Source organism: Homarus americanus, unplaced genomic scaffold (assembly GCF_018991925.1).
Source record: "Homarus americanus isolate GMGI-L3 unplaced genomic scaffold, GMGI_Hamer_2.0 scaffold25467, whole genome shotgun sequence".
NCBI classification, from domain to species: domain Eukaryota; kingdom Metazoa; phylum Arthropoda; class Malacostraca; order Decapoda; family Nephropidae; genus Homarus; species Homarus americanus.
Window position 1 is genome coordinate 7,663,980 of NW_024732867.1, and position 12,480 is coordinate 7,676,459.

A 12,480-nucleotide genomic window follows, 5' to 3' on the forward strand; every position below is an offset into this window, starting at 1 on the left:
TCCAGGCTCCATAGAAGTCTTAAAAACCTGGGAATTATCCAAGAAAACTGTATCATGCCTTAATGGAAACTGGTCTACTCTGATGCAATACACTGTAATATTGTTTTTGTTTTTTTAATTATAGATGTTAATGTTATATTTTACTTTATACAGTATATGTATATGTAAGATGCATTGAGGGATCAAACCAAATGAACTATTGTCCTATGTAATTAATAATTTTCTGGTGCTGTAAGAGCGGTGCTGATGATTAATACAAGTGTCATATCATTACCAGTGCGTCTCTTTAACCCCAATCTCAGGAACACCGGTCCAGGTCACGGTAAATACATTTTATTAATTTCTTTTGTGCTGATTCAGTATTCTGAGGAGCCCTTTCACTGCATCACACTCCATTAATCACCCAATAGAATTCCGATCAGTTATACATTGCGGTTGATTAATGGATGGTAATGCAGTGGAAACCCCTCAAAATACTGAATCAGCACAAACGAAATTAATATACAGTAGAATCTCATATTTCGCATTTTTTAATTTCACAAGCACTACCTAATGTAACCAAGTCTTATATTTGGTGTAAAATATCGTGAGTTTCGCGAGATCCAGCCAGCTGAACGCTGGCCACCGTTTTGAATGACTTCAAAACCGTCATACCAGTTATTCCCCTGCCATCCTACCGACTGCATGGGCTGCTAGTGTGTGCTTTTTTTGGTGATGCTACCACCTGTTGAATCAAGATAAGGGCCTCTACCTCTACTGGGGGTCCTACTGGTGCTGGTGGGGGTGGGAGAGACCCACCTAAATGGCCAAATAAGGAAAAGGAGAAAGTGGGACTATCATAAGGGAGTTAAGTTTGCCAAGTACTCAATGCAGGATAAGCAGCGTGTGATTAAGTTACTTGAAGGCCTAAAACTAGTGAGATAAGAAAGATTACTGGTTTTCCGGAAAGCACAGTCAGGTCAATAAGATGAGATAAAGAAGAAGTCTTTAGGGTGGCAAAGAAGTTCTTTGGTGGAAATGTTGGTGGTCAAATAGAGTTGTGTATGAATCCTCTGAAAACCAGGCTGATGGCTATGACAGAACATATATTGAGTAAGTGGCTTGCCAGCAGTGTGACAGAAAATGCAAGTGTTGATGGATCACAAATTCGAGACCAAGCCCTGATCTTTTATGCTGCAATATGTCACAAGAAAAACATAAATAATCTCCCTCAATTTGGTGCTTCTGTTGGCTGGCTGACAAACTTTAAGGGACGTTGTGGTGTGAAATATACACGGTACCATGGAGAAGTTTCGTCTGAGAGCGAGGTAGCCGCAAGTTCATTTCCAGAGACAGCAAAGCAACTTGTAGAAGAAGGTAGATACTCGTTGGATCAAACTTATAATTGTGATGAACCGGGTCTCTACTGGAAACAATCTCCCCGTGCTACTTTTATATCAGAGGATGACTAACAGGCACGTGGGGTAAAGATGGCTAAAGACCGATTCACTGCTTTACTAACCACAAATGTATCAGGTCAGCATAAGATGAAGCCCTTAGTTATCTACCGATCAAAGAAGCTTCGTGCCTACCGCAATTTTTACATGAATAACTTGAATGTGTATTGGAAACAAAATCACAAGGGCTACATGATGCAAAATATTTCCCACGAGTGGTTTGACAAGTGTTTTGTGCCCAACTCACGACGTAACTGCCGGAACTTGAATTTAGATTTTAAAGTGCGTCTATTTATGGACAATGCTCCTGGCCATGCCTGGTATCTGGTTGGCAGACATCCTAATGTTCAAGTGCCCCTCCAATACAACCTCTATACAGCAACCACTTGATCAAGAAATAATTGCCAATGTGAAGTTGCTTTACTATAAGGCAGTTCACGACAGAATGAGGAAAGCCACAGACTCTCAAGATGAAGTGAACGAAATCAACAACACTAATGATAGCGATGTGGAAGACGACCCTGCTTCAGTTGGCACCTCTGAAGCTGCAAGGCCCTGCTAGCAACTCCGGTCGTGACACCACTCAACAGAATGTGCTCTCTCTGTCAAGCAATTCTGGAAGCAATTTCAGATCCAACATGCTGTGGACCACATAGTAAGTTACACGGAACAAAATCACATTGGCAACCATTAAACGTGCTTGGAAACCCCTCTTCCCAACCCGAGTAACGCAAGATTGGCTGTGCAGCGTCAGGCAGATTTATTAGAAGCTGCAGTAGAAAGTGCAAGGAGTGTCCCAGCACCTGGTTTCTGTGAGGTGGATGCAGAACAGATCAACAAGATGCTTTAGAAGAACGATGAAGAAATGCTGGATGATGTGGCTGATGATCAGTATAGGAAAGTATGACACTGGTCCTAATGTCAGCTCACTATGACCCAATAATTACCCAAGACCTGTGCACGTCCCTGTATGCACTGGACGTCACAACAAAATGGGTGATATGACCTCATCAGCTCAGGAATTACTGAGGTCAAGGGTCACGCCTCCCTGAGCTCTTCTCCCATTAAAAACACAACCTGATGGATCCTTACCTCAGCAAACATATTCATAAAATAGTATAATGGTCTGAAACCCCACAAAATAATCAGCAAATGTCATAACAGCCTGATATCAGAGCCCAATCATCATGCACAAATGTATAAGACCCAAAATTGTGTGAGAACCAAACCACTCATGACTTGTCGTGGAGGGGATCACCAACCTATTCTTTATACTTTACTCCTGAGTTCATAAGTCATGCGTGCTTCCTCCACTAAACAACGACACTGGCCCAAAATACACCATTACAGTAAAATTACACCACATGCATAGCACCAAGACAATCCTTTAGAACCCTCACGTCCAGAGTGTAAGATCAACCATTAGGGTCATCAACCTCACGCCAGGCCTTGGTTAAACAAACCACATACACTCATAGTTGAAGAGAGATGAAGGCACCCAGTAGAAGAATCAGCACCAATACTCAGCAGGTATACACTGTACAGTAGTTATACTCACTAGCACCATGGGAATTCCTGTCTCCCAGAGCCATCAGTATTTCCATTCACTCATGCTGCATCCAGGGGCAGGTTTTTCTCCGGTTTACTGGACGGCTGGTGGAGGAAAGATGAGGAGTATCAGATGTACCCAGCTCATCCACTACAAGAGAAGTCTGACCACTGAGGATTGGTGGCATAGAGTCAGAATTCCATGACTTGAGATTGATTTTAGTGCTGTGCTTCTGGCTTCAGCAAAGCTCACTTTGTCTTGTGATGATATGGAGTATCTCTCTCTCGAATCGGACACATTCATTACAGGAGGCCGGGTGCGCCTCACTACAGTGAAAACAGCAGATTGGACCTGGACATTTCTGACCCTCATGGACCTTACCACAGTTAATACATACTGCAAGAACACCCAGCTGTAACTTACAAGTGCGGCTGACATGGCCATACATCTGACAATGGAAGCATCGTCTAGGGCAGTGGTTCCCAAACCCATGGTCGTGAGGGTGCTCCTGAGGGTCACGGGACGGTCTTGAAAAAAAGCAAAATTATGAAATATTACAATATTATAATTGTATCATGTCACTGGCACAATATGAAGAATTCTTGAAATACAATACTAACTAAAGTAGAAAAGTTGTGGATAACAAAGCGTCTGTTCACGTCCAATACTCGTGTGCCAAGGAAGAAATGGACAGATATTTTCCAGAAAACATCGACCTCGAGAAGCATAGCCGGATCAGGAATGTGCTAAGTGTAAACGTCAGTGAAGTTGGAGAAGACATTCCACGAATTCAAGAAGATGCAAATAAGCGTTATTTTTCGAGTTTTGGGTGTTTGACACCCAGCGACCGTGATTTTGTTTTGGTTTTGAGCGTACTGCACTTTTTTAGGCTAAGAAGTGTTATGTAGTATTTTTCTCTCCTTGCTATGATAGTTTGCTATTATAGTAAAATAGATGGTTACATATACACACACTTTTCATTTGTCTGATTAAAAAAAGTAATCAAAATTTGATAATTATTACAATTCATCACCATATAATAAAAACTCCAAAGAGCTCACTCCAAGAATATAGCAGCATGAATTAAACAATCCACACACAGGGCTATCAAGCCTTTATCATAAGCCTTCGTTGGTGGTGTCATTTGTTTCACACAAGAATTGTAATGATAGTTTTTTACCGAGTGTACCTCAGACAGGGTACGGAGTCCAGCACTCTACTTGGAGGAGACCTCCACTAGGAGGCTACCATCTTGCTGGGTGGAGATTTTGAACACACCGAATAAAATTTAATGGGTAGAAGGGTTATGGAGTGTGTCAGGGCCAGCAGGCCACCTGTGGCTCTTACAGTTGAGCATTTGTTGGTACAGTGGTTCCTCGGTTAACGAGCACAATCCGTTCTAGAAGGTTGCTTGGTAACCGAAAAACTCGTTAACCGAAACCATTGTTTCAATGGGTTTTTAGGTAATTGGTTCCAGCTCACCGAAAATTGCCTAAATTCAACAAAAAAGGTAGAAAAGTACACTTACTTTGAGGTGTGTATGTAGAAGGCTCCTGGATGATGATGATGATGATAATGGGAATTAGAATGGGGGTGGAGGAGAAGGGAGAAGAGAAGGCATTGGAGTGGAAGAGAAGTCACCCCATGGTGCCATTTCACCCATAAAATTTTAGTTCTCTTGGTGTAATTCAAGATTATTTTCTTTAAATCAACACTGCACTGCATTATATATTGTCAATATGTAAAATAAATTTCAAAATGACCAATAATTTGCTTGCAAACACAGAAAAAAGCATTTAGTTGAAGAGTCTCAAGCAAGATGTTACCTCCACTGAAAAGACACAAAGACTGACGCCTGTATGGTGTGTTGAGAGGCTGGATGGCGCGCATAAAACTAGTTTCATTACCTTCAATTATGTTCAATAATTGTTAAAATGACTAACAAATTTAATATTAAACTTTTAAAATTATTGAATAGTATAAACTTCTTGATATTTGCTAAAATGGTAAGGAATTTAAGCTCTAGAACTGATTACTGTATTGGCGGACTAATACTACAGCTGGTGGACCGCCAAATGCAAGCGAAATCATGTTCAGGTCGGCTCTTAAGAAACTCGTTAATCGAGGGATTGCTCGTCAACCGAAGTTAGGAATCTTATGGAAGGTAACTCGTTAACCAAGGCGCTCGTTAACCGAGGGACCACTGTATCTAGAATCACTCTTTTATTGGATATGGCTGCAATGTAGCAATTGCTGATTAAGAGGAGGGACCAGGGATGGGTACAGGGTCGTCAGGGGGAATATCAGGCTGGCTAATGTGGTTTGTGTCATTCATAAAAACAAAACAAAATAACTTCACCCCCCACAGATCCCAACAGGGGAAGGTCAATGCCAGAGATAAGACCCTAACAACATCAGGGGTAGTGGGGGAGTATACACAGGTAACCACCAGGAGCCAAGATGGTAGCTTCTGGACCATAGGGGTCCCAGGCCCACTGATGCCTGCTTGACCCTAGCCACAGTGACCAGCCTATTCACATGATCGGGCCCAACCAAGCCGCCCGTCTAACTGGAATAGAGGACCGAAGATGTGTGTTGCTTGCTGCATCGCTCAACCTCCAGGACTCCTGTCTCCCAGCATTATGGGACACCACACACGGCAAACACGTGGAATAGCATTCCAGCTCCGGTGGTCTCGGCTGGGGACGATGCTGCCAGTCTGCTCTCAAAAACTGGCAGGAGAATAGGATCCATTTTGTCTGGACCCTCACCACTGACCCAACCCAGTTTGGGAATCCCTTCTCTTCCCTCCCAGGAGGAAAGGAAATGGGCCAAGCCCCCTTCTGGTAGAGCTCACTAGATCATCAGGACTCACAAGTCCCCATACTGCAGTAAGGTGGCTCCCACTGGGGGGGGGGGGAACTAGAGGGATACCAGAGTGTCATGGTAATACAACCAGTGGCACACCAGTGTGTTCCACCAATGACACAGAGCTGTACAGTATATCATAAGGGCACAACAGGTATAATTTTGTCCTCTGGTGCACTGAGTAAAGTAACCTTCGATGACAGTGTTGAATACTGTGAACCTCTACAAGTTGCTGGGTGTTGGTTTAGATTAGTGTTTAAAGCCACATAAACAGTTCAATATTGTTCTCGTCATATACTGTACAGGCGGCTCAACCTTGCCTCACAGACATCGTAAAGCGATCAATTGGACGCCTTTGTGTTTGTAATTTTTTTTACCAAATATCATTTTACAGATACCTGAGTATAAAATTACCTGTGTAATTATAACAGAAAATTAATAGGGATGCTAGTAAGAAATACTTTGCAGGGGTTTTATGCCATTAATGTTATGTTATTACTGTGCTTCAACAAGTAATGTTTTCAAAGTAGGAAATACGGTTAATCATTACACTTGTTCATCAGATATCTAAAACAAATTTCAGGTTTAGGTGCACGACGCCTCACAAACTAGCGTTGCCTCAGTCTCAAACTTGAAATAATTTTTTTTATATAATTGGCACCAAACTCACACTATTCCAACACGTCAGTACAGTTATAAATACAGAGGACTCATAATTTTGTTAAGACACTCGATAAATTACTTTTAATCATCGTTGTAACAGTATTATATCCCCTTGATAATGATAAGTGGCATATGGACCGCACTGCCATTTCGTACATAATAAAAGTAAACAAACCTTACTTTAAATACAATTAACCCTGTAACAAATTCCTACTCATTTCAGATAATTTCTAATGGCATCTTTGGAAAGAGGAAATAAAACTAGATCAGGATTGACCAATTAGATAAATTATAGTTAGGTTTGGTTAGGTAAGGTGAATAGCCACACATTGTACTACTTTTCACACACACTGTACTACTTTTCACACACACTGTACTACTTTTCACACATACTGTACTACTTTTCACACACACTGTACTACTTTTCACACATACTGTACTACTTCTCACACATACTGTACTACTTCTCACACATACTGTACTACTTTTCACACATACTGTACTACTTCTCACACATACTGTACTACTTCTCACACATACTGTACTACTTCTCACACATACTGTACTACTTCTCACACACACTGTACTACTTTTCACACACACTGTACTACTTTTCACACACACTGTACTACTTCTCACACATACTGTACTACTTTTCACACATACTGTACTACTTCTTACACATATTGACTACTTCTGTACTACTTCTCACACATACTGTACTACTTCTTACACACACTGTACTGTACTACTCTTACAGTACTACTGCAACTACACACAAACTACTGTACTTTCACACATACTGTACTACTTTTACACATACTGTACTACTTTTCACACATAACTACTTCTCACACATACTGTACTACTTCTCACACATACTGTACTACTTTTCACACATACTGTACTACTTCTCACACATACTGTACTACTTCTCACACATACTGTACTACTTCTCACACATACTGTACTACTTCTCACACACACTGTACTACTTTTCACACACACTGTACTACTTTTCACACACACTGTACTACTTCTCACACATACTGTACTACTTTTCACACATACTGTACTACTTCTTACACATATTGTACTTACCACAGCCATCCTTGATAGGCTCTACATTAAGGGATAACAGTTTGTCACCATTTCTCTGGTAAGTTGTCATTGTTATCTGCAAATAAAAATACTGTACTTTATCCAGTTCTGATCATAATACTGACACTGATAATGCAAAAAACTAAATTAATTACAGTATTAGAATTGTTTTTAAATACTGCATCCTTGGTAGGAACACTAAGAATGAACTTCAGGATCCAAATCAACTTTAAAATTTCATTCCTATAATGGAGAAGTTGATAAGCACATTACAAGATGTACTCCCTGCTGCTGGGACAACTGTGTGAACAAGAGGGTCATAGACTGTATACTGTATAATGATCTGGAGTAAAATTGCTGCTACAGTTCACGTTAGATGTATCGAGCCGTTTCAATGTTTTTATCTATTAAATACACCATATTAAGTGTGTGCAGCCATTCCAAGTAACTGTTGAACATGTATGACAATTAAAAATATATATAATACAATCAGAGAATACCTAAGTACAGCAATGGGTATTTATTTGTTAGAATATGACCTGGACTTTGGCGTGATTGCTGGTGTTCTTCACTGTTTTGTTCTGATTCAAACCTTCATTTTAAGGACATGTGCTACAATGAATATTAACCCAGCACTGAATGTGGCTACATCACTTAATTTCCACAAAACACATATTAAAATTAACTTACTTCTTTTTTTAATCTTAGGGAAAAAATAATTTCTTGTTTTTCCCACACATAACAGTCATGGGTACTTGTCTTGGGAACTATTTACACTTTTGACAGGTTGAACATGTTGCAGTCTTCTTCCCAAATGTAAGCAAACAGCCAACACGCAGCAGAAGACTCAGTCGGATCAGCGCTGTCTACACTTAGTGCGACATACTCCAGGGCATCTATACTGTATGCAGGAGTAATAGTTCCTTCCTCTAAATTTTTGCACAAAATCAAACCCATGGTGGTTGGAGATGCCCAGAGGCTTAAAATGCTTCACAGTTCTATGGATCTTCTTTCTGTATCCTGGCATGGTAACAAAAAGACTTGATTCACCCAGAAAATATTTGAAGGCTGGTTCCACCATGTTTTTGTCCAAGCAGTCAGACAATACCATAGAGCAGTCCATGGCATCCCCAGGCATCAAGGCCTTGCTCATCATTGATAATGCACCTGCCTACCCTCAAGATGAATTAAAGTGGTGAAGGGGACACATCAAAGTAGAGATTTTGCCACCCAACACCACTTTGCTCATACAGCCCATCATTCTGGCCTATAACACCACTACAATACATGATAGGACACCTTTTGAATGACACTGGGAAAGTTGAGATTTTTCCGGGGATAAGAAAATTTGTCTTAATATCCAGAACCCAGAAATATCTCAACCTGGACCTGCTCTACACCAATTATTCTGGCCAGAGGGGAGATTATTACTTTTATATCTAAATGTAATGGGCAAACATTTTGTTGAGTGTGTAAAGTGCACTTCTTTTGTTTGAGAGGACATGAACATAAAGGAGAGAGAGGAGCTGTGAATGTTCCAAGAGATGATAAAGATAAACAAACAGATGTGCATCAATCTAAAGACACCACATTGTATATCAACTCTCACAGGCCAGGAGTGCTCACCTGTTCTAGGCCAATCATCCAAATGGGCAGTGGGCAGAGCCAAGTCAGCCTGGGGACACACGGTCCCCTCTTGTCCATTTCAAACAGTCGCCCCAACCACTTCCTCTGAGACGGACACATCTGACAGCTTTGGGTGTTCTTTTTTGTGTTCATGATGTTCTGTTGAGTGTCTATCAGTGATAGATCAGGAAATATAGGTGATGGGAAGAGGAAAGGTGATGGGGAACGGGAACAGGAAAGGGGAGAGAGAGTTGGAAAATAGCCCCAGCCCGTAGTGGTAGTGAAACCACGAGTGTTGTCTCGGCTGGAACCTTCCCATACACGTCACAATGATAGTGACGATGATGTAGTTGATTTTCCTGCAACTGAAAGGTTAGCAGCTTAACCATGACCTAACCACCACCAGCTTGCCTTCCTTCCTGGCTGGCACCAGTACTCCCCCTGGCATCTTCATCAGTCCTCACCTAGCACCACAGAATGGACAACCAATCCTGCTTTATCCATGTCAAGTCCAGACTTTCAGCTAATCTTAACCCCATACCCCCAATTAGTCTGTATAAATGAGGGTTCACTGGCAAATGGTAGTAACTTTGGTTGGTAGCCACAAATAACCCAAAGCTACTTACTCTCTAAGGCAGAAACATTTTAATTGATACTAAAATACACGAAAAGCAAATTGATTTCATTATTGATTTTCACATATATAACATTACCACTAATAATCAGTTTGATGATCTACTATTACATTTATTAATTTATTAGCTACGATATGTAAGTGTTAGAAAAGTCACAGTACAAATTATTTTTATTAAACATTTCCATATTTTTTTCCATAAAATTTGTACAATACAGAATTCTGGTTGAGAGGCATGTGCACACTTTCCGTTAGTGCACATATACAGAACTAGGATGTAATGGAAATTACACAATAGGAAACCTGGATATTTGTTACCACATTGTTCTGCTTGGTCATAAAATACAAATGATTTTTAATTAAACTATAATTTAATCAGTGTAATAATGTGTAGCCACTGACAGTCCTAACAAGTTTTGCTTTTCCACTTGACAATGCAGTAAATGATGCATCAGGTACAAATTGGCTATTTATATTCACATTAAGTTGTTAGGACAGTACAGTACACTGCCCCCTCGCTTAGCCCAGGGGTTGCGTTCCTGGAAAATGATGTGTAGAGCAAAAGAATTATAACATGGAGCGCTGTGTCAGGACCCCCCCCCCACCACCACACCAAATCCAAAGTCCAAAAATATTGTACAGCTCTAAAGTAGTTCACGAATACAGGTGCTCCTCTACTTATGAATGAGTTACGTTCCTGAGGCTTGTTTGTAAGTCCAATTGTTTGTAAGTCCAACTTTACTCTCGTAGATACCAAACATCTTGTAAAAAATAAAAAGATTATGGATATTTAGTACAGCTATACCCTTTAATACAGCCTTAAAACCTGGCTCACTCTTCTCCTCTTAGGTAATGTTTGTTCTATCTGGAATGTTCTTCAAAATAATTGTCTCATCCACATTAAACACCTGTTCTGGCAGGTAACACCCCCTCAGTGATGATGTTTGTATCTCTGAAAGTTTGTAAGTTGAACGTTATTAAGTAGAGGAGCACCTGTACACATACAATACAATACATCTACAAATTCACTTAAACATGATGTTGTGGAGGCACCAACATGTTCATAAAATCAGTTCCCAAAAGTTTAACACCACAGCCATTTGCAGACACTGGTTGCATCACACAAGGATTCCCTCAAGCTTTGCTTTACTGTACCAAACTGGACTAGCTGGAGAATCCCCTCAGCACCACTCCACCTCCCGCTGCCACATGAAGCAGTTTAATCATTCTATGTTTTTGACCAAATGATTATTATTTTTTATTTTTGAACAGTATGTAGGATTGTGTATCCATGTAACTGAATAAAAAAGATATGAAGAAAGTTAAGTTTATCTAATTGAAATTATCAGTTGAAAAATAACTATAATTTAACCTCCACTTGATTGATTGAAACAGTTTATTTAGCCAGAAAAACACAGTTGATAATATTAACATGGCTGAGCCAGAGCTCTCTTGCACGTATATGTATGACATTTGACGGGTTTACCCACATACAGTGAGTCATTCATGATAATAACTGAACAAAACACTCAAATTTTACTTACCAGAAACAATGTTGAGTGCTGCAGGTGGTGGTGAGGTAAGGTGGTCTGATCAGTTACTGGGAGTTACCTCCTTAAAACATCAAGTTTAATGTCCAATGCAATTCCTTTACAGAATCTTTTATCCCCATTGCTTTCACTTAAACTTGATGGTCTTTATCCACTCATCTTGAATAATGGTACACAGTAACACAGATGCATAATTGAATACAAACTTGGGAAAGAATTCAAACTGAGTTGCACCATTATTGTGGTGGTTGCTACCAGATGGAGAGCTGCGCCAGAATCCACACAAAATCAATTTGATAATTTGGGTGATATTTTTTGTTCTCTATATAGCAATTTTTTTCTTTTGAAAATCTTAATAACCGATTTTTTGGTCATACAGTAGAACCTCGATAAATTGGACTAAATAGGGCAGACCCTAGTCCGAAAAAAGTTAATAAATGTGTGTGTGTGTGTGTGTGTGTGTGTGGGGGTCACTGTTTAAAGCAAATCAGTTATGTTATTACTGCACTTCAACAACTAAGGTCTTTAAGTGTATAACAAGGTTATTAAAAGAATATTACATCAACAATAAAAAAATATGAAACAGAACTCTCCGGGTTAAAAATCAGACATAAGTCTAGTTGTCAACAACTGTTGTCACCAATATCATTGTTATTTACTGTAAAGTATTACAGGTTGTACGTCTCTAGTCCGGCAACCTTGGGACCTGACCGGTGCCGGACCATGGAAATTCACCCTTTTCCAGGACAGGTAGTGACTTGCGTTTACGTTTGCAACACTTTCACTGCTTCGTGGTCTCTTTGAAGACATATTGAAGGGTTAAATGTCGTACAGTAGCTTCTCAAATTTCGCGAGTTTTTAATTCGACGTTTTTTATTTCGACACAAAAAAACATGACATAATTTTCAATTTTGACGGCGGAAACTTGAGGCCGTAAAATTGATTGTATCATCATGGCAACAAGTCTCCACTAGATCCCTCAATTCTTCATGGAAAGCACTGTGGCCATCAGTAATCCATGACTTTGAGGGATTTCAGGATGACACAGAGTTG